This window comes from Manacus candei, unplaced genomic scaffold, assembly GCF_025592945.1.
Source record: "Manacus candei isolate 608988 ecotype Guabito, Panama unplaced genomic scaffold, ASM2559294v1 h1tg000035l, whole genome shotgun sequence".
NCBI classification, from domain to species: domain Eukaryota; kingdom Metazoa; phylum Chordata; class Aves; order Passeriformes; family Pipridae; genus Manacus; species Manacus candei.
In genome coordinates, this window is record NW_026138083.1 from 2,796,665 (window position 1) to 2,819,803 (window position 23,139).

The window sequence follows — 23,139 nt, forward strand, 5'->3', positions numbered from 1 at the left end:
ATTCCAGAATAAACAGCACAGGGGACCAGTGTGAGCAGGGAAGGCTGTGCAGGGGGAGTGGATGGGGTGCTGTTTGGAGTAAATCAGGTGTGTTCTCTGCAGGACCCAGGGAGCTCCCAGCAGAATAGGAAAAGACAGCATTCCCGTGCCAGGAGCGGAGCTGGCCTGGCAGCGCTGCAGAGCTGTCCAGCTCTGGAAGCTCAGGTGTCTCCAGGCATGCACATGGCAGCTCTTGTTATCTCACAGCAGTGACATCCTGTGCCTTTCACACTTCATTTTTGCTCTCAGAAAAAAACCCCACTACAATATTCAGGGTAAAACTGTGCTCATTTATGAGTGGGTCTGTGAAAAAATAATACTTTATGCTCTGCTCTGTCTCGTTGCTTTGATGAAGAAATAGTGTAAGATCTTTGATATTTACAAGTCCTTTCTTAGGGGCTGGTTTTATTTTAGATAACTTCTGCTTGGGCATCCCTTTGTTGTAATGTCTGTAGAAACACGTAATGTTTGCACTGCAAGTTCTTTACTCAAAGGGAATTTTTGATCGATGGCAAATCGGGAGCTACTGTTCATGGTCTGGGATAGCTGAGAAATGTGGAAGGGGCTGAACTGAGTGTCTGTGTTTATGTTCCAGGGAAGAGGCCCATCTGGACTTGCTCTGCCTTGTGCCTTGCTCTTGAGAGGTCCCTTTGCAAAGCGACAACTTTCTTTCCCAATGACAATTACTTGTGCCCCGCTCAGCCACGCTTGGCAGTGGCTGCCTGACTGCCAATATTTACCTTGCTTTATTACATTCCTGTAAACTTTGGTTGGCTATCAGAGCCAGTTGATGACTCGGACAATTTGGAATCCGAAGGGCTCTTATGAAATTAAACACCGCCTTTGCGTGCCATCCCAGCCTCGGGATGGGCAAGTGAAAATAAATGTTCCAAAGGTTGTACTTTATATAGCCACAGACTTGACCTCTAAGTGCCTTAAAAGGGCTCACATACTTAAAGGTGCATTACCAGGCCTTACACTAATTCACTGTGATAGCTAAAGTGCTCTGTGTGTACCACAGGAGACCAGAAGCCCTTGAGGATCCTTTAGAGCAGAGCATGTGGGCAGTTAACATTATTCAGCTTGAATTTTGTATTTGCAGCCAGTCATGAGTGAAAGTAGGGGTGGACTATTTGCATATTTCAGTATAAAGCTGGAAAAATGCTTCCATATGTGCAAGTCATGTAACTTCATCCTGCGTGTTTCTCAGATGCCTGGAAAACCCTAAATAAGACGAGGCCCCTTTTTTATTTTCCTTGTTTTTTTCTTCTCTTCTTCTCTCTGCTGAGAATTTCTTGGGAGCATTCATCCCTCCCTCTCTTTAAGTTTGCTGGTCTAAGCAGGAATACTTGAGACTGATTTTAATTCTTAACTAGATGGACATGATTTATTAATTCACATTTGAAATAACAATTGCAGTCAGAAGGAATCAGCTGAAAGCCTTAATTACATTGGAAAATATGCTTCAGTGTAGCATGGCCCCATCCAGCTTTCAGAATGCATAATTATAATCATTTTTTAATTTTTATATTTGAAAAATTGTGATGGAGACCAGACTCTGCTGGCTACTCACACTGCTTCAAAGCGATGTCTAAATCAGAAGTGAGTCTTTAAATAGATCATTTTCTTACTTGCTTGTTAGTGCCCAACCACATATGTAGACTTATTGTGCAGGGTTTGGCCTCGGTGTTTTGAGTATTATTTTTACATCTGAGCCAACTAGCAGTTTCTGTGCCCAATTCCAAGGAAAAAAAGATGTTAAACTGTGAATGTGCACTGGCATATGAGCTGAGATTAGGTAATTTGGGAGCACTCCATAGAAATCACATATGGGCTTTGGAGACTGGGAATTCATTCCTGTTCAAACAGTGACCAAATGGGGAATGGGGAAAGTAAGATCAAGGTAATTAAAAAAAAAAAACCAACAACAACAACAAAAAAAAAAACCAACAAAAAATAAACCACTGAACCTCCTGAATAGAAAAAAGGCACCACAGAATGAGAAAGAAAAAGCAAAGCCTTCCTTGCCTTAATCTTGAAAAAATATGACAGTTGAGGGAGGAATTGGCTCACCTGACCCAAAAGAGGTAACACATGAGCACTTCTAGCTTTGATTGCAGTTCCTGTCACCGTTCTGTCCCTTGAGACTTCTGAGTATCTTCCTTCGTTCCTTGTCTGTCTGTCTTCACTCCATGTCTGTTTTCTGACCATCTTTTCTCTTCCCCGTGCCCCTGTGCCCCCATTCTGTTATCTGGGTTAGCTCTTCATTAAGTTCCCCATAAACCTGGGACTAGTTAAGGGAAACTGCTGTGGAGTCAGTCCGTGTGAGACAATCGCTTTGTTATGCCCTGATATCCTGGAGGAAAACATTCCCTGAGGGCTACAGAGCTCGAGTGGACTACAGGGTCTGTTCATCCAGTGTAACAACCTGGAAAAGGTATGAATTGGCTTATGGGAGAACAGCATGACTGGCAGCATGAAATCCCAGCCCCTGCCCTCTGGAAAAGAGATGGTGGAGCTGCAGAACGAGGAACTGTGGGATTCTTTGTTGGCTTTGCCTGACCATCTGTGAGGGGCAGGAGCCCTTCCCCCTTGGAATGTCCCCAGGCTCAGCCCCTTGGACACAGCAGAGAGTGAAGCAAAATGTAATAAATGGTCATATGGGATGATGGAGAAGGTGGATGGAGAGGGCTGAAGGGGAAGAGGAACAGCTGAAGGAGCTCATAGTTCAGCTTGAGTAGGAGAGAAAAACCTAATCCAAAACCTCATCTTAATTAGAATGGAGAAGGGAAGAGAAGGGTTGCTGCTGTTCAAGGCCAGAGCAGCAGCTGGGGACTGGTGTGTGCTGGCCACCATAAAAGCCACAGGGTTATTTTCTCACTCTAAGCACAGGATAAAGCAACTCTTTCAGGTGTTGGAAAATGCTAAAACTTTTCCCTGACAGGATGATACTGGATGAGGTGTTCTAAAGAAAGCAAAACTTTCTGAAGACAGATCTGCCCATCCCAGAGGCAGAGGTGGCACCACTGACCAAACAGGCTCTGATTGTCACTGTGGCAGCAAAAATAATTTTTTTTTGCACCTTTATCTACCAGGCTCCAGATAAGGAGCACAGTTTGCTTACCAAGCTATTAGAAATAGATTCACAAATGCTGAAAATGTGTATTTCTTCCTCAGCAAAGGGCTCTTCTCAGGATTTTCCTGGAACAGAATGTTCTGAAATCATACACAGGAGTAGAAGAGTAATTGGTTAAAACAGGGGGAAGGAAATATCACTTTAACCACTCTGTGTCCTTGAGTAATGTTAAAAGCTTTTACCTTTTTTTCTCCAAACTTGATGAAACTTCTTACACCTGCACGTGTGCAGAAATGTACTTCTGAAGTAAAACATGGTAAGTGCTCTTCAGAAGTCATTGTTAAAATACAGAGGAGGATCCTTCTTTTATTCTGAGTCCTTCCCTCAGATGTGCACAAGTCTTCAAATATTTTTACAGGAAATCAGTATGGTGGAAAGCCCTTTGTGGTTATGACTTACCTGATGAAATAATTCCACTTATCCTTGTGCCTAAAAGGTGGAAATGACACAGTTTGTCTGTGCTCTTCCTTATCAGCTTTTACCCAATGTAGCACTGACAGTACTGAACCCCAAACCTACATGACCCACCTGTGGGTGTCTCATTACCTCTTCAGATCTTCCACAAAACTTGTCCCCTTTGCTCTCCTCCCTGGGCCCACTGAAGGCCACCACCCACTGCCTGGCTGCTGAGCCCACATCGTGTGCAGTTTGGCCTTCTTTTTGTGGGGGGCTTACTCAGACCTGAAGTGGTGTCTTGCCAGAGCTGGGACACACCTCACAGCTTCCCCAGCAAGCTCCTGACCTCTCTGGGACTGGGAAACGGCCCCTTTATAAAAGAGGTTTGTGGATGTTGATAGGAAAAGGCAAGGGGAGAACTAACAGGGAGGCTGTGTCTGGTAAATTCACCTCTTCTGTCTCTTCGCCTGACGAGCGATAAATAAGGTGAATGCGAGACCGTGCTTGGAAATATGGGAGAAAAGGACAATTTTTCCTACTCTTGGCTTGGCTTCCAACAGTGTTTGCTGCCTGCCAGCATCAGGTGAGTTACAGACACCGGGTCATCCTTACCTGCCTGGAGCCAAGGGGGCAGGAATAACCCCAAGAACACTGTATTTCCTGTCACTGACGAGTGGTGTTCGCTGCCCCTCTGATACAATCCCCTGCCTGGTGGTTAAAAAGGACAGAAGTTATGTCCAGCTGTTTGTCCATCCTTTCCCAGCAATAACACTGCTTAAACATGGACATGCATCTGTGTGGATTTTTCCCATATGCAGATACACAAATATACAGATGCCCACCCACAGACGTGAGTGTAATGCTCCTGTACGTGCCCAGCTCATCAGCTGTCTGCCTGAGGAAAGCAGGACTAAACTCTGGGCAAACTGGAGGTGAAGGAAGGGAATCAAGACTGATCTCTGGAAGGGGCAGTGCAGCTCAGCAGCTTTGGAAAGGGAGGATTTCCGAGAGCAGAGAACGTTGTTGCTTTAGGATCTGATTTTATTCTGAATGTTTGAGTACTTAATGAAGGGTAACACCACAGCAAGAGCAAAGTAAGACTTGTTGGTGCAAAAATCATCTCCTTACCTGACCCCCAGAACGGAGATTTCTGAGCATTAAGCACCTCTGCATTTGTCCTCCTTGGCCACGAAAGAAGTTTATTTTTATTCCCATTTTAACGTTAGGAAACTGAGAATCTGGGAGACAGTAATTTGGCCTTCCAAAGCCCTGTTTAAATAAGTAGGTATAGAAAGAGGGCAGCGTGCCAGGAAAAGAAGGTCTTCTGAAAACATTTCTGCAAACATCAAGAGGGAGCCAAATGCTTTCTGCTACGCTGGCCCTCCTGGGAAGGACATTTTCTGCAAACCTGGCCTTAATTGGTGCTGAGCCCTGGAAAATTCTGGTCCTCTACCCAGCATTTATGGCATTATGGGTCAGCGTGGTGTATCTGTAGCATTAGGCTGTCCAACCTCTGATTCAATCTTTGCCCTGGCTGTACATGCCCAATTTATTTTATTTGTGAAGAGGAAATTCAGGAAGAAAAGGAATACACTTTCTCCCCCTTTCTCTGCTTTTATTTTTTTTTTGTCCTTCTCATCTTTCAGCCTGGGATTTACAGTAGCATGGCCCATCCTACCCCCTTCCAAAATGCCCTGGAAAGGAGCCATCTGTGGGTTCCCTCTGTTGCTACATTTCCCAGAGAGCTTGCAGAGTGACATTAATTGTTTTGATGGCATGCACCTATTCGTTGTTGCACACCACTGCCACCTCTCCTGCCTTTCTGGTTTTGCCTTCCCTCATCTCATAATCTCGCGCTGCACTCAAATATTTGTGTACCGTCAGCTCAGAGGGAGTCAGGGCCCTCCAAGCAGAGATGTCCCAAAGCCATTCCAGCGTGGGGAGCACATTTCATACTTATCAGGCCGTTTGTTGTGTACAGGTGGGACCCACCCGCTCCGCGTTATCGGAACCGGCTCCTCTCTGGATTCTTCCCCCTGGGCTGGCTGTGCAGGATCGGAGCACGTCCCCTCCACGTTCCCTTTGCCCAGGTACAAGTTGTTGACTGCACGAGGAGCTGACATTCAGTGCTGCTCACTCTTCTCCAGCAAAGCCATGGAAATCTGCTGGACTTCCCGGGCAATATTAAATCCCAAGCAAAAGCTTTATAAAAGCTACCTCAGAACACTACCAAATTATTAGTATTCTTTCTCGTAATACAGATGAGGTCTCATTTTATTGAAAGAAAGGGAGAGAAAGAGTGTGGTGGTTTTTTTCCCCAGCCCTCTTGGGAATTATTTTATTGAAAATATCAAAACCGGGAAGATTTCTGCGGTGCCAGGGGTCAGAATCTTTGACTAGTTTGTTGTAATGTGAACATATAAAAATTCACTCGGTGCTCATTCTCTGCCTTTTATTTAATGTACATTCCAGGTAGTTCCACTTTGATTCTTTACATTACTGTCCCTAGCACTGACATTTGCCTTGAGTGTTTTAAATTTCTTTCATGAATTCTGAAGACGGAAAAACTTCAGGAAAATCACCACTGGCTTAATATGTATTGATGTGCTATTACCAGTGGAACGAATTTTTGTTATTCCAACTGACACTGAATAAACAAGTGCTTTCTATTTCTTCTGAGAAGCTCTGACTTGAAATATCCTTCACTGTAATATCTCCACTTAAAAATAGCATTTTCTTACTGGGTCCCTGTGAATCATATCTGCATACCTTAATGAGTAAGTGTTTAATATTTTAATTTCTATTAATACAGAATGGTAAGTGCTGCTGGAAGTCAGCTGAAGTAAGAACTATGGCAGGCAGCTAAGTTACATTTCTCCCTGTGCATCATTGTCATCATCACCAAGTACTATCAATATAAGGACCAACCAGCTCCTAATTTCAAAGGAACTGGGTTTTTCAGTGATTGCTAAGGGCAGAGTTGTCACGCAGACCCTTTATTGTGACAATGATTCATGAGAAAAAAAGAAATCAGCCTGATTCTCTCATCACCAGTGACATTTTCTTTGGACTGCCAGTTAATTTTTTTTTTTTTTTGCTTATAAATAGATTACTCTAAAGTCAGGTAAAGGTGACAATATGGAACCCCTGTAGATATTTATGTTAGTCATCTTTTAGCATAAACCTGGGCTGTAAAGTGAGATCTCCAAACACAACCTCGTTACCTCAACTTTTTTTTTCCCTTTTCTTACAAAAAGAGGCAAGTTCATCTGGGCTGTGTGTTTAAATCCCGTGAAGGTTTGTGTCCAGCTCTGAATTAGGCAGTGTCTCTGATGGCAAGTGATAATCCTGATTTGGAACAACTCTGCTCCCTGAATGCTGGCTCTTCTGCAAACTGGCATTGCTTGTTTTAGGCTGTGTTGGCCAGTGTTAAAATGCCTTTAAATTCCCCCAAAATGACAGCTAAGGAAAGTATTGTGTTGGTGTTTTGAGTCAGATCTTAAAAGAAGGACAGCTTTTGTCTGAGATCATACACAGCATCAGGCACAAGTGCTTCTGGGGGGTTATGAAGGCTCCATCCATGCAGCTGGGAATGCAGGAATATTGCTGATGCAAAGAGGAATGTGTTTCTCAGGGCTGCACTGTGCACCTCCATGATCTGAGATGAGAAAAACATGCCATCAGGATGTCTTTGATTGCTTTAACCTTTCTGTCCTCCACACTGAGGCAGCCCCTGGAGCCGCTCTCTTGCTTCCAGCCAAGATTCCAGCCTCTTTCCAAATATTCCATTTTAAGTAAGCAGGTGGTTGAAGTCTTCCTGAGTCCAGGGACATCTTACCTCCGGCAGGGTTTAAACCACAAATGAAACAAAGGGAAAAAAACCCACGGAAAACCAGAGTGAACCCGGGCCGGCGCTCGCGTCTCTGCTTCCGACTACGCAATCCGTGTTCTGGGAGTAAACTCAGTTCTGCGTGTTTAATCTGACACCTTTTGCAAGCAACACACTCACTCAAAACACCAGCAAGGAATAAACACCACCAACCCTCTTGTAGATCTTTGATTGGGTAGCTAATTCACAAATGATTGACTACCCAAGTAGTGGGAGCATATGGAGGCTCTGTGAGCGACTGTCAACACGAGGAAAGTAGTCGGGGAAGCCAATTGTTAAGAACTGAAAACAATAGCGAACAAGAAAGTCCTTGAAGGAATGTGGCACTGGGGCTGCTCAAAGCCTGGATTTATGAAAACGCGGGGCCAAAACAAAAGAAGATGGCAGCATCATTTCCTATATGTGCTCCTCGTTGTTGGTTATTATTATTCCAATTTTTGACACTTGAATGAAATGTGGTATAATTGGGCTTCATAGCTGCTGCTTCAGGCGACATCAATTGCCTTTTTTAAAAATGATGATGGCGTTGAGGGAGACTCTTTTTTTCCTTTTTATGTTTGGAAGCCGCCGCACTCTCGGTGCCACTCGTACAATACACGAAAGGGGCATTGTACTCCTGGGAGGGTCTGCAGGGCTGGGGACTGATCCCAGGAAGAAATATGAGATGGAGAAGCAAAGTAAACATACTCTAGGATGTTATGCTAAAGCTAATCCCAAGATATCCCTTCTTCTCTTTCCCTGCCTGGGCTTTCCTTACCGGTAGCTCGAGCCTTTCACTTCCTTCCCTGAGTGTGCAACATTGCAGGTGTGTGCAAGAAAACTCCATTCCCTGCCTTCCTTTGCTTTGATTCAGTAATCAATTCTGTCAAGTTTGAAGGACCTTAAGCTGTCATGAAAGGAAAATCATTCCCTAAACTGTGTTTATTTCTGCTACAAAAAACCACCCCTGAATCTTTTGTTTGTATTGATAGATATAGTGCAGGAGTTGGTTGGCTTATTTTGACTCGGGGAGGAAATCAGATGAGAAGCATTATGTTTTTCAAAGTTGTATTCAGCAGGGAAAGGGAAGATGTGTATTCATCATTCTGCTTTTGCATTGAGAAGCAATTCTTTAGGAGGTAGAACAAATCTTTAAAAAATAATGCTGGAAATACTCTAATGACTCAGGAGACTGAATGAAGCTATTGTGGCTGGATCCTTTGTGGGGGATAGATCCTGCTGGGCATGTTTTAAATACCGTGCCCCTCATTTCTGATACACCCCAGCACAGAGCAGCATTTCACCTCAGTGTTCCCAAGGGAACTCTGGCCCCCCCAAAACTGCTGGGGTGTCCTGCCCTTACAGCCTGCATGTCCCCACCATTAAGGTTTGAGTGGTGATGTCCAGCTGAAAGAAGCAGAGGATTTTTTAGCTGCAGTAGGTGAAGCCTTTGCACTGCCTGAATGAGGTGGAACTGGTGCTGGAGGAGAGAAGGGAAATAAATTGTGCCACGTCCGTGTAGCTTTAAAACCAAAATATTTGCGTGTATTGAAGGCAGTTTTTCCCTTCAGACAGACCCAAATGAAGGGTCTGGATCCAAACACCCCCAAATGAAGGGCCATCTGTACTGTAGCTCTGCTGTAGCTGCTTCCCAGAAAACCTGCCAAGGGATGCGCAGGATGTAGCCCCTGTGCCAGGTGCTGTCAGCAGCAGTTGGATGCTGGTTTCAGACGTCAGGAGGATCCTTCTAAAATTAACACACACGTGCAGGCCTGCACAGGTCCCCAGGTGAGCAAGAGTGCTCCCCTTGGTGCTCTCAGGCAGGGAACTTTTCCCTTTTTCCAAGGCCTAAGTCTGTGCATAAAGCAAAGGAAATGCCACTCGGAAAAAGAAGGAGCATAAATGGGGAAACACAGCCACAGTAACAGAAATGTCAGTTTATGATGTACAGCTTGTAAACAAGATGTGTGTAAAATCCCCCTCCACGCACACACACGTGGGTGTGAACTGTATTTTGGGCAGGAGTCCTTTTCTTGGAATCCTTGAGTGGTTTGGGTTGGAAGGAGACCATGAAGATCACCTCATTCCAATCCCCTTGCTGTAGACAGGAACACACCTTCCACTAGACCAGGTTGCTTCAAGCCCCGTCCAACTTGGCCTTGAACACTTCCAGGCATGGGGCAGCCATAAATTCCCTGGGCAACCTTTTCCAGTGCCTCACTACCCTCACAGTAAAGAATCTTATCCTAATATCTAATCTAAACTACTGTCTTTCAATTTGAACCCATTTCTCCTTGTCCTGTCACTGGAGATCATTGCAAATAGTCTCTCTCCATCTTTCCTGTTGACTCCCTTCAGGGACTGGAAGGCTGCAATTCCTTGCTGGGTCACACAGATGCCAGGGGTAGCCGTGCTGATAGAGGCACGTCCTCCCCTTCTCCCAGCATCTCCTTCTGACTTTTCATTTTCACCAAAATGCCAAACTTCGACTACTTTAAGGCTCTGCCAACTGATAAAACCCCTTTCTTCTTCCTCCTCATCTTAGTGAGATCCCAAGTGGAGGATTCCTGGTGACAGCCAGCGCTACTGCCGGGATCTGGGAGCTGCCTGCGGGCGCCGAGCTGGAGCAGAGCAAGCAGAGTCAGGAGTGCTCATATTGACAGGTAACTCTTGGAACTTCATTGCCTAAAGACACAAATTTCAGAGCAGTTCTTGGGTGTAGGCGTTTAACTACTAATGATTTAGAATCTTTAAACAATTCTAAAATATTCTTTTTAATGAAATCTTTGCCGTTAACCTTTAACTGCTTCCAGTTCACAGAATGCTTTACAAGAAAGGGCAGGAAATCAATAGCTCTAAAAAGCAGAAGCAGCAGCCCTGGTGCATCAGCATGTGCATATCATAGTGGTGTGCCAGTGCCAGGCATTGCCCAGGGCAAGCAGGGGGTGACACACAAGAGCTGTCCCTCTGCCTGCCTCACTCGTGCATCATAATCTGGCTCATGGGGAAAAGGGATGAGGATTGGTTTTCATCACCAAACCATTATCAGGGGAACCTGGGGAAGTGATGTTTGGCCACACAGGAATCCTCACATCCATTTATTTTTGAGACCTCGTTAGTGTGAGTACAGCAAGCAAGATTTTGACCTGTTTTTGGTCTTGTGCTGGTCCTGGAAATTCTTGTTACTTTTGTGACTCTGCTACAAGTACTATAAAACAGGAAAAGACTTAAAAATTAATTTATCTTCTTCTCAACCTCAATTTGTATCTCTATGCAAACAAACAAAACACACACACACACCCCCATAAACCCCCTGTTCAGTGAGCTTTCCTGCTTTCCTTTGTTCAGCTTTTCCATGCTTTTGTCTTAGATGTTAGAAGGTTGGACACAAGGTCATCCACAACCCATTTCATGTGGATACAGCAAGTCAGTTCAGGTCTTCTCCCCCTCCCCTCAATTCATCTGAAAGCTCTGCTGTGCAGTAATGGGGCTGAAAACACAGCCCTCGTGGTGCAAAATAAAAATGCTGCCGTTCCACAGGACTGCTGGGAAAGGATGTCCCAGGTGAGTGTCTGTGCAACTCAAAATGGGTTGTTTGGGTATGTCACATATGACTTCAGCAGTAGATTAGTGTGAGTTTGAACCCTTTTAAGCAGAAGCTGGGAAGGGGGTAGAAATACTTCTGTCATCAATAATTACAGGAACTTCTGTTCAGCCTTTGCTGCTCCTCACGGCCTGGGACATCCTCCTTGTGGAGCCCAGGGAAGGGCAGTTCAGGGAGGATATTATTGACGGGTGTCACAACCCCCCAGCGTGTGTCACTTGCCGATAGCAATTATTGTGGTGGCAGGGCTCTGCCCAAATGTTGCCATGGATATGGGCTGTGATCTCCTGTGAGTTGTTTGCCCAGTTTCTGGAGCTGACTCCTCTGTGTCTTAAACAATTATTGAAATCTATATGCTCTCTTTCCCTGTCTGTAAAAATGGGCTGACTCCCCTCACTAGTGTATTTGGAGAACAAATTAATAATGTCAGGCACTCAAGAGGAAAAGTTTTTCAATGTACATTTGCTCTGCAAAACTGCTCAATATTGTTATTATTTATTATTCTATGGACTCATCACTCTCAGCTCCCTTCTGCCAGAAGCTGCTTTGAAAGATGGATAAGTTGCACAGAAATTATTTTCCTTCGGTTTTCTTTGTGAGAAGGTTTTAAATGCAGCGTGGGGAGGGGTGTTTTTGTGAGGGAGGGCAAAGGAAGACAAGCTGCTGTGATTAAATGAGTTTGAAAAGGTGGAACCAAGGAAAGATAACTTCACACCTAAAATTCAGATTGCTGTATTACCAAATTTTTTACTCAGATAACAGGCAGAAATACATAAGAGTATAAACAATCCTTTTAGTACCTGCAGATATGTTTATAACACTTCGGTTTTCTCTCTGTGCCGTCTTTCCCTCCTCGCTGGTACAGCAGAAGTAAAAGGCAGGCAGAGATGTGAATAGCCCTAATTACTGTTTGTGAATTCTGTGTTTGAGGTGGCTGATAGATACCAGCACTGCTCCTGTCTCACTCCCTACTTCCAGTGCCTTTCCATCTGGTGCAGCTCGGGCTTTACGCTCCCTCAGGTTGATGTGAAAACTCCTGTGAAAGCAGAGTCATTGATTTTTTTGTAGGTTTAGTGCCAGAGCAATTTTAGGTGGCACGAGGCTGATTTCCTTGACTTTCGCTTTCCTGCTCTTGATACTTCTGTGTCAAACTCAACACCTTTCCCAACACTATCCTCCTCCTCATAATAACAAAGTACTCAGCACCTCCTCCTCCTCACTAGCGCTGTCAGCAGGAGCAGTGGAAGGGTGCTACAGGCGACTGTGTTTGTTTTGACAGTGCCAACTTTCAAAAGAATCTGCTGAGTTAGTGGGAGGTCTCTGTGTGTTTGTGTTTCTAAACATAATTGTTTAATTTGGGGATATTTCACCACTGCGCATCTCGTGGGGAAGTTACAGCCTGGCCTTCGGTTCCTGCTTGAGAGAGACATTGTGGTGAAGAATTTGATGTGCTGCAGCTCTCTCTCATTTTGGAGACAGCTCATGACATGGAGGGACTTTTCCAGGTCTTCCAGTTAGTTGGTGATAATGGAATAAGTAGTGGGGAGATTATTGTATTGTGTTATTGTAAAAAGGCAGCTGAAGGCTCCATTTTGGTGTCACGTATGTAACCATTTATCACAGTAAATTATCTCTGTAGTATCCATGGCCAAACCAGCAGGATCAGGATCAGACCCTGGAGCTGTGTGGGCTGCCAGGAATGGTGGTCACAAACACACCCGAAGGGATTCTGCCTGAGTTAAAGGGTATCACTGAAGACAGATTCTCACATATTGTCTTTCAGGTGTCAGTGACAGGAGGTGCCATGATTTATGACGTGGCACAGGAATCCCTGATTAATTGTCTGGCACTGCTGATGTGCAGGACATGACGTGCAAAGTGTTTTTTCCCAAGCATTTTATAAAACGTAGTAGGCAGGGAATGGACTCTGAGGCTGAAGTCCCGACACTGGGGCTGCCTGCTCACAGAAAGTGTGTTAAATCATCCCTTTAGTCCTCCAGCTGCTCTCTTATCCCACTTAGGGGGCTTATCCCTCTCCTCTGAGTGCTCAGGGAGATCAGAGCCCAAGCCCCACTCCTCGGGCTGGTGTCAGTGATGCGCACAGAGCAAATGCCTTCAGCAAAATCTCCGTGGCACCGAGGCCATTTACATAGAGCCAGCAGGGCTATTTAGGTAGGTGCCAACCTGAAAGCTCCTTATTTCTGAGCTCCTTCAGGACTCAGACCTTGCAAGAGACCAAATGTAAGTGGATAAAAGGCTTTTGCACATGTAAGTCCAGTGGCCCCTTCACACCGGTGATAGAAGAAATGGAGACTCTGCCCAAACTCTATTGAAATAAAATCCTGCATTTTAATCGGTGGATTTTCCACATTTCTCTGCATACTATTGTTTCTTTTTATTTTGCAGCATGCCTGCTCGATTCATGAGGCATTTTTGTGTCCTTTCCAAAATGTGGGATAGGCAGTGAACTCAGCTTCAGAGCCATAAGCCTTTTTCTTCCCCACCTAAAAAAAATCCCACCTGCTCTCTCTTTATACATTACCACCCTGCCTACAGCTGAGATAGGGATGTAGGGAGACAGGGAGTGTATCTGTGAGCGTGCTGCTCATGCTTATATTCCAAATGAACATGACATTATCTTTGAACTTAAAACCACTTCTTTGAATAACTACATTTTTTACACGGCACAACAGTGAGCCTCAGCTTATAACAAAAATACATCTGCAGAGGGAACTGGAGTTTAGCCTGCAGGGACTGGATCTGCCTGTTTATCAGTTTGTGCATACAGGGATGAACCCTGCAGTGGTCCTGCCCAAAAATGAAACTAAGGCGTTTGCCACTCGGGGAATTGTGGGCAGCCCTGTGTGCCAGGGGATTAGGGAGGGGGAGGACTTCCAAAGGGAAAGGCTGCAGCCCAGAACTCGGGTTTCCTGGGGGTGGTGCAAAGAGGTGCTTCTTCCTCCTGGAAGTTTGGTGGCAGTTGAGCCTGTTCTAATCTTGAGCCGGGACTGTTCTCCCTCCTGCCATCCCCACTCTGTGCATTTGACAGTCTGTGGGCTGATCATCTGTGTGGGCTCCTTGGAGACACCCATCCATGTTGAGCCAGAGGACATATATCTCTTGCTCTCTCCTTTTGTGCACTGAAAGGATATTGTTTTGAAAGTCACACTATACAACAGCCATTGCAGAGGGTGACTCTCAGCTCCTCTGCAAACAGAAGAGAGCTTTGCACGCAATTCAGTATAAAACAAGGTTATGTCTTTAATTAAATTATTTAATCCCCTTTTTTGAGAGAGAGAAAGTCTTTTTTATGAGTTTAGAAATAAGGAGGCAAAAATTCTGGTGGTTTTTTTTTTCAGGCTTGAATTTCTTCAGTCTCCTTGTATTGCTCATTTTTCTGCTCTGTGTTTATACTTCTGGGGAAAGGGGATGGCACTTATTTGTCTCTGTAAGGTTTGGGGTATGGGATGTAGCCTTATTTATAAAGTATTCTGTGCACTGGCAGTTGTAAGAATGAAGAGTAAGCCCCAAATACCTCTGTCTTATTAATTTTGGCATTAACAAGACATGTAATTTTTACAACTGAAGATGGCTTCTCCTTCTTAAAACAGTCCTTCCTGTTTCACGAGGTGAGCTGCGTTTCTGCTCTCTGAGGGGAATGGCCTGGAATTCACAAACTAGAGCGGAATGGCAAAAAAAAGGGGGGACAGAGAAATTAGGAAGAGTGGCCAAATAAGCCAGGCATATGCACTGCATTTTTCCTTCAGCCACGAGTCACACCCTGGTCCTCCTTTCCAGGCGAGCCGACCGAGGCAGGAAGACGAAAAGTAACTCTGATCCCATAAAAAGCTGGAACTTGAACAGGAATCCAATTAGCTCCTTTGTTTTAACGTTAAACTGCCTCGCCTTGACCTGAGCCCACAGGTAGTGTTCCCGTCCATGGCTGTTGTCAGGCAGTTGTATGAATGTGTTACAGAATTAAATAATGTGGCATTGTGCTGGATGAGTAGCACTTACGCACTAAATTATCACAGCTCTCCCTGACCTTGGCAGCATCATAGGGTTCATATTTTCAGAAAGATGAATTGTTCTCAGAACAATTTCTTCAATGTTTTAAACACACACACTTTCCTTTCACCTTACGGATGCACCGCTTTTACCTCCCTGCACTGTTCTGATTTTAAAAACACCGGTCCCAACACAGCGCCAACTGAAGTCAATAAAAGGGCTCTTACTGGCTTCTGCTTTGGTACTTTATATACTCAAATTAGACCTGAGGATTTGAGCCTAAAATGGGAGAAAAAGATGAAGTGTACAACTTTATGGACTTCAAAAGAAAATCTTCTAGCCTAGTGTTTTCACATTCTTGGCCGCTCTTTTCCAGGATCTGAGGGCAGCAGGGCAGGACACAGTGATTCTCTTTCAAGGCTCAGCATCCCCTGGCTAACTTGTACTGTTTGTGTAATCTTCTCTAGATTGTAGTTGAGAGCATGAGTAAAGGACACATTTGCTTATTCTTTAACATGAATATTAAGGCCACATTGCACATGGGGGCAGGTATAGCTCAGCTCTGCTGTCTAATGTCCTAAAGGGTAACTTTAGTCTGTTCTGATGAATTACATTGTCCATATTCAAAATTGCCCTGTACTACACCTCTACCATGTCCTGAGAGAAAATCAGCTCCTTTAAACATGTTATTAATTTAACATTAAAAACAAAGGAAAGGAGTGGAAAATATATGCTTGCAACCTTTTCTTGGAGATAGTTTCCCAGTGCAGTGTAACATAAACAGATTAACTGCAGTGTTTATTCAGTGTGAAAAAGCAGTTCCAAGAGCCCCAGGTGCTTGCCAAGTCCATAATTGTACCTCCTTAAATACTTTCATTACTTGGAAGTACAATAAGAGAAGCAGAGACACATGCTTTCTATTTTCTTGTCAACAAAACACCTCCAAGAAATTAAACTCTATGTTGTCTAGAAATTTTCTAGCAATATTTTTTTCTTTCCCTCTTTCCTTGAAGAGGAAGGGGGGCCGGGGACCCTTCTGGGTACTGCTGCCCACTGCCACCCATGGGCCTATAAGTATATTATATATATACTCTAAGTATATGTAGTACATAAATATATAGTATATTTAGTATGTAAATATACTGTAAGTATAGTATATTTGGCCTGTAAGTATATTCCCCTTTTGTTTCATTGGTTGATATAAAGGCATGAAACCTTTCCCAGAGGCAGAATTGAGTGCCTTTCTTCAGCCTTGTCCTAATGTTCTTCCACGGAGCTGTCGTGCTGCTCCCTCTCAGCTAAGGAAAGAAAACTAATTTAAAGTGCAACACTAACCTGGAGTGTGATTGAAATGTTCCTTCTGAATGCATATGGTAAAACTGGGCATCATTAAATGCCCACATGCATCTGCAGATAAGCCTTGGTGTAATCTGATTCTCAGGCCCTATCCCAGGCCTTATTGTTCAGATAACATGGGCAGAAATTGTGCTTTGAGGGCTTTATGTTTTAAGGAATGCCTCAGTCAAACACAACTGCCTTTCTGAGCTTCTCCCTCCCGAGTGCCAACCATATGTAGTCAAACCCAGCTCTTTGGGGAGAGGCGTGTGGCGGGTGAGATTTCTGCTTCCCACCAGTCAAAAAAAAAACCCAACAAAACCAACACAAAAATCCAACAAAAAAAGTGAAGTTCTGCTTCAAAATTGCATCTGAACAAGTGTAACGAGAATTGCTCATCTCACAGCGAGAACAAGCCTGTGCAGTTACTCAAAATTTGGTCTTGAGAAAAGCAGCCTGAATATTTTATTTATTCCTCTCATATCCCTTTATGTCCCAAGCCTTGATTGCATATCTAAAAAGAAATTCCCTCATCTTTTTTTAAGAGGGGTTGTGATGTGCCGTGTTGTCTCCCTCCAACTAGTTCCGTTTCGCGCTAACCCGCGGTAATGAAAAGCGGCGCTTTCTCGGTGCTCAGTGGTAGGTGAAGGAATGATATCCATGTGATGAACCTGGGAAGGATTCAATTGTGTCATTATACAGAGCTCGGGGAGATGCTGAACAATGCACACCTGGAATCTTAAAAGTCCTCCTTTCTCACTGGAGGGGGGAGGTCTTTCTCTGGGAGGAACTCAGCTCAGAAGTAGCTCCCGCAGGACGGCCGAGACAGCGAGATTCCCGGAGCCTGTTTGTAAGGAGACATCTCCCTTCCCGGGCACCCACGGAGCCTGGCACATTGTGCTGCGCTCCAGTCACAGGGCTGGGGATACAAAGTGTGACAAGACACTCACCAGCTTTATTTCCCTGAATCCAACAGCCCTTTTTAAAGGTAGAAGAATGTCTGTGTTTCTACATCAATTTAATAGTTTGCCTGTAGATCACATCCCTTCCTATCACAAAGAAATCATTGTATCCTGCTGTGTAATTAATACACATGTACGGTGTGGCAAACATTTTCCTGTAGACTGCTTATTTTGCCTGTAAATTACAGGAAATCCTATACAATACACCTGGGAGCCCTGCAGCTTGAAATTAGAATACAAACCATCCCCACCTCCTCTTGCTTGGCTTACCAGTCAAATTTCGAAACTCTTTTTTTGTTTGGATGTGTAATAAATTGTGATAGTGATGAACTCACTCACTACTATTCAGCTTAAAATTAATACAGGTTTTAATTCTGAAATGGAACCAGTTTATGGCTCATGGAATTGCTACAAAGGGATGAAACCGCACAGAGGTTTCCAGTTGCGGATTTTGTTCTGACACACATGCAACACACAAATTTGTAACAAGATCCCTACAGTTTAAGGTATATTGGCAGTAAAACCGATGGCCAAGCCTTAGTTCTGTGTGATGTCACATCTATATGAGCCCTGAGATCGTATTAAAACAGCAACAGCTGTTACCTGTTGGAGACACAGAGACTTTTAAAAGGGAGGCTCCATATTTTCCCTCTCTCGCTGCTACTCTGTGAATCTCAGTGACAAAAGAGCCCTCCAGGAAAACAGTAGTGCCGACTGCCAGAGCACATGGACCACCAGTCCTCATTAGTTTGGTGCAGACTAATCACAGGGCATTACCTTCCTTCCATGTATTTTTGGTGTGTGTGGGCAGGGGGTGTCCGCTCAGAGGGCGTGTGGAGAGAAGCAGAAAATATTCCCAGCCTGTCCCTGGTTTGTGACCTCCGTGCTGTAAAATGTGCAGCTTTATCTCTTGCTGTCGAATAAACGCTCCGGTTCAGGAAGGGTACAGGAGTTTAGGGAAAAGACAGCTCGGAGCTCTCCGGTGCTCCGCGGGCTGCTGATGGCTCTGGTGGAAGCTGCTTCCCCAGAGCGCTCTGCCAGACATAATCACATCTCTACAGGTGAGAGAGGTAATTCAGGCTCTTTGAAGCTCTCTCCTGGCTCCAGCTCCTTCCCTCTTAAACTAGGAATGGCAGTTGCATCTGTTTATTAGTGAGCAACAGAGACCAGTGAATTTCCATTGCTAAAAAGATCTCTTAGAAACAGAAGCAGGCCAAATCCTGCTCTCCCTTTCAGCAGGGGAAATCCAGTCAAAATCAAGGCTCACACCGAATCACTGTTGAGCTGCCTTGAAGTTTGACAATGCAGTTCAAAAAAACATGTTCTCCTGAAAGTGTAATAAGAAGAGAGTTGTATGCAGCTTCCCTGGGGGAGCAGTCCCGGTAGGAATTGCTTCGGGGTGTGACTGGTTGATTTGGGTGAGGAAACAGGGAGCAGAAGGAAAACAAGGTCTTACTGGGTGAACCCAACTGTGCATTTTTTACAGTTTCATTTCTAACTTCCCTCCATCAAAGGTACTCTCCCAGCCCTGGGCACTTTAGCAAGGTCTTATTCGCAGGATTTGAAGAGGGGTGTTTAAACACACAGAAACCGAAAATCTGCTCAGGCCGAGACTTCATCAGTGCCTCAGAAAATCAGAAACACCAAAAGCACTTGCTTTGTAAGGCTTCTGATGCACTGGTGTCATTGGGAGCTGTTGCTTTAAAGCCATGATGTCATTGTGGAGAAATATGATGTCAGGGCTGTAAAAGAAGGAAATAAAACTTGGCTAAAATTCCTTTTCACATTTGGAAGTTTCCATTTTCCGTTGAACAGAAAATACTCTGTTCTCTTTCCTGTGACCTTCACCTTCTTTATAAGTACCCCTGCCAAGAGTGCTAAGGGTACACAGGAACCACCATTCCCCTTCTCCCAGTGGGAATATAGCTACCTTTTATTACTAGAACTAGTTCTTTCTTTAATGGTTTTGCAGTAAAAGTTAAAAAAAGAGTGTGAGAGAGAAGAAGAAAGTGGCCTTTTTAACTACTACAAGAGGTATTAAATAGTCAGCCAACCTCTGGAATCACTTCTCATTTTCCATGAAGCTGGGTAAGGAGTGTTATGGAGTTTTTTGGGTAAGGTTTATTGGACCTTCACAGTAGGACTACAAAAATGTGGATACTCTGATTGGTTTTGTTTAATAAGGCTCAAGGCTCCTGCCTCTACCTCGCTTTAAAGTCTTATTGCCCCTTAAATTTTCCCCAGGGTTCGAGTCCATAGTTTGAAACAATCATTCACATGAATATCATTTGGTCTTGTGCTGCAGGGGGCTTGTACCTTCTGGATTTACTCAGTCCCATGGAACTGTGTAGCTTCTTGCAGGGTCTTCTGGTGATATCTTAGATGACTGATATGCCCTTTTCACACATCACTTGTCCAAAAACCTGAGAAATCAATAGAGAGTTTGCATACACACCAAAAGTTATACACCCAGACTGTGACTGTGTATCTGCAAGTTGGACTGGGGTGGGTGGGTGAAAAAGGTGAATTGTGGTTTGGCTTTCAACTGCTTCCTCCTCTTCTGGTAATGATGTAGTCACGAGCTTTTGAATTTTTGGCCTGTTTCCATCCTTTAACATGACAATGGCTCTCAGCTCTCACCAGGAGTGAGCAAAGCAATTAGGAACAGATGAAATGACTCAAGCTCCCATTAGGCTTAAACTGAGCCTGTTCGTAGGAGTTTAAGTTTGTTGAACTTCAGTCTTTTCCTTTATTTCCTGTCCGTGTTTTTTTCTTTCTGGCTTACTATCCCCTGTGAGGTTCTGCCACTGGTTTTGCTACTGGAAGCAGGGAGATTTAAACCAGTAAGAAACAGGTAGTGAAATAAGAATGGCAGACAAGCCACATTTTATGTGTCTGAGAGTCCCAAATAAATACTGATATTTCCTAAGCTCATCTGAACCAAATTCAGATGAGTCTTATCATTCTGGTCTTGTCATTTACTGATTATGTTTCCTTGGTAATGCAGAAGATGGACTGGTGTTTAATCACTGTTTGCTCCATCCCTCCTTGCTGTGTCTGAAAGCTTATTTTGGACATGGGATTGACATAACTGCTGAAAAGCTGGTCAAGCCAAAGGCGTGACTGTGGCCAGCACCATGATATCCCCTCTTTTGGCATGTTGGGAGTTCCAGTTACAGGTCAGGAGCCCATCCCAGCTCTCTGTGGTGCCTGGAGACCCACCAAGCCTCCTGCACTCGGTGAGAACAGTTTACAGCCATCTTCTCAAGGAGCATCAAGAACCACCTCCTTAGGAGGGTTCACCTTGGAGGTGGAGCCGAGTTTTCCATGGTGCGTTTGGGAACAGTTTGTTTGGGGGATCCTTCAAACCCTCTCCTGAGCCTCTTGGATTTTGGCATTAATGAAGGCTGACTTTTGCTCAGGTGTTGTTCTTCCTCCCACCTGGGCACTCCAGTTCAGTTCTGCTCACTGTACCTGTCTCACATTGCTAGTGAGGCTCTGTCACCCTGCCCACAATTCCACTGAGTGTCGAACCCAGTCCTGACTTAGAGCTGCCACTGGAAAGGGAATGGTCTGGGTTGTGTTTATCCAAGGCAGAGAAATTATCAATTAATGGCAGGAAAACCTGAGACAAAGCATACATTTGTTTAAGAGTGGCTCAGTGTTTGGTAAACCTTGTTCTCACATGGTTTTTTTGGGCAGTATTTTAGGCAGAGCTTCTTTGATGATGCTGGATGTCAGATTAAAAGGACGAGTAAAACAAATATTGTTTCTATGTGTTACTGGTTAGATTATCTTGTTTTATCATCTGGCTATTTTTTCTAACCAACCTAGAAATGCCAGAGGCTCAGCAAGCTTGGTAGTTCTTCTGGTAGGTGAAAGAATCATGATAGGAGTGGATATTCCCAACCTCGCACAACTCTAATTAAGAGTAATTCTCAGTAATGGACTTTGGCTGCAGGCTAAATAAATACTACTCCTGAATATTTTTCTTAAATCATGCAGGATTGTATTAATTGAAACTCTCACATCTTCTAGATTGAACCCAACTCCACGTTCTGCAATGTCTGTCTTGTGTGTGTTGCTGAGGTGCCTCTGCTACCAGCAGTGTAATTAAAGGCTTTCCAGCCTTTTGTTACAGGGGTCACGTGTTGCCTGGCCCCCAAAAAATATCTTTGAGCCGAAACATGGCAAACAGAGCCACTGGAAAAACAAGATCTTGGATTTATAACTATCTTGAATCCTTTCCGAGGGGTTGGATGCAGCTGTAAGTGCTGCAGGATTTCAGGCAGAGGACAGGAAGGGAATGTATGTGATATAAACATCACTGCTGCTTTCAGAGGGCTGGATTTGTAGGCCCTCAGATTTTCCTCAGGCAAGCTTCTTTTTGGGGATATCTCTCAAGAAAGGGAGGAGGTAGAACGACTGAAACCTGGTTTTGATTGGAAGGCTTTAAGTGCAGGGCAAGGTGAGAGGAGAGGGACACTGTGACCAGCAGTGTGGCAGAGCATCAGTTAAGCTGCTCTTCCTCTTTCCTTCCTTTCCTGCATGAATTCTGACTTCATTGTGCTGCTGCTGAGCATCCATAAAGGACCCCTACTGAATTCCCAACGTGCCATATGTTCCCTGCCAAGTACAGGGAAACAAGGCAGCACAGTGATGGTGGTGGAGGAGGCCATGAAGGAAAGGCAGCAAGGGGAACTTCTGCTTTTTAAAGAGCACCAAGTGCACACATGCAGAAGGCTGGTGATGTGGGGGCCACAAAATGGAAGGGAAAAATGACTCGTCTTGCCAAGCAGGAGAGGGTAAATCCACCCGGAAATTAGCAACATTCTCAGGTTTCTGGTGGTTGTTGCCAATAGCAGAGGGGGGGAAAAAAGCAAAAAGAAAGAAAGGATCTGAAGTGTGCTTAGCACAGGATTCATATGAAAAAAAAGAGATTAGGATCAGATTTTCAAAGGCGTAGGAAATGTGTTCCCTGCCTCACTTTTGTGCTCACAGCATGGAGATGGTTGGACACCCTTGAACAGCACTTCCATTTGACTGTCTACCATCTCGGTGTCTGTAAAAATCCTGGAGGCAGATTTTGCTCCCAGAAGTCTGTCTTTTTTGTGCCCTTGCAGAAGAGCAAAGCCAGGGAGTGGGTTGGTCTCTGAGGGGGTTCTCTCAGCACAGAAAAATTGGCTCATGGCATAGGAGTTCCTCTAACCCTGCAGTGCCATGGCACCAGCAGTCCTGGGGGTCACCTCGAAGCAGGCTGGTCCTAACCCAGAACCTGCACACAGGGCATGTCAGGCCTCACTGCCTCATGGACTGAGGGTGGGAATACAGGAGGGAATTCGCGTGGCTTTGCACAGCTCTCCATACACACGTAACATGCTGCAGCAGAGGACTCAGCCCTATCTCCTCAGCATTGCAGCTGGGAATTTTCCATGTATACCTCATGCAGAGCAAGAAGCTGCTGAATATCAGGGGCTGTTGTGTGCATACCTGAGTGCCAGGCATGACAACAAGAAGTTAAGGATACTGCTTAAACCATAACTGAGAACTTCCTTGCTTTAGTGAGTTCAAGTCAAACATTGACTGGTATTTGATCAGAAGGTGGGCTGGTTTTTTATTGTTATTATTTTTTAATACAGTTTAATTGTACTGGAAGTTATATTGGGGGTTCAGTAACCACTGGCTTGAAAATTAACTGAATTATGAAAGCTGAAGCGTTGCTAGCAGCATCAGTTAATGACAAGGTCACCACCACTGTCATATTCAAAAGAAATGTTACACTTGAATGAGG

The 23,139-nt window shown here is 44.5% G+C and overlaps 1 long non-coding RNA gene across 3 annotated transcripts in view; it reads left to right on the plus strand.

Annotated features, from left to right (window-relative positions):
* The window catches only part of LOC127473363 (uncharacterized), a 258,364-nt gene that overhangs the window by 155,047 nt on the left and 80,178 nt on the right, over positions 1-23,139 (plus strand). For all 3 annotated transcript variants that reach the window (XR_007905382.1, XR_007905383.1, XR_007905381.1), the window contains exon 6: positions 9,985-10,102. This is a non-coding gene — a long non-coding RNA (uncharacterized LOC127473363). The remainder of the gene's footprint in view (positions 1-9,984; positions 10,103-23,139) is intronic.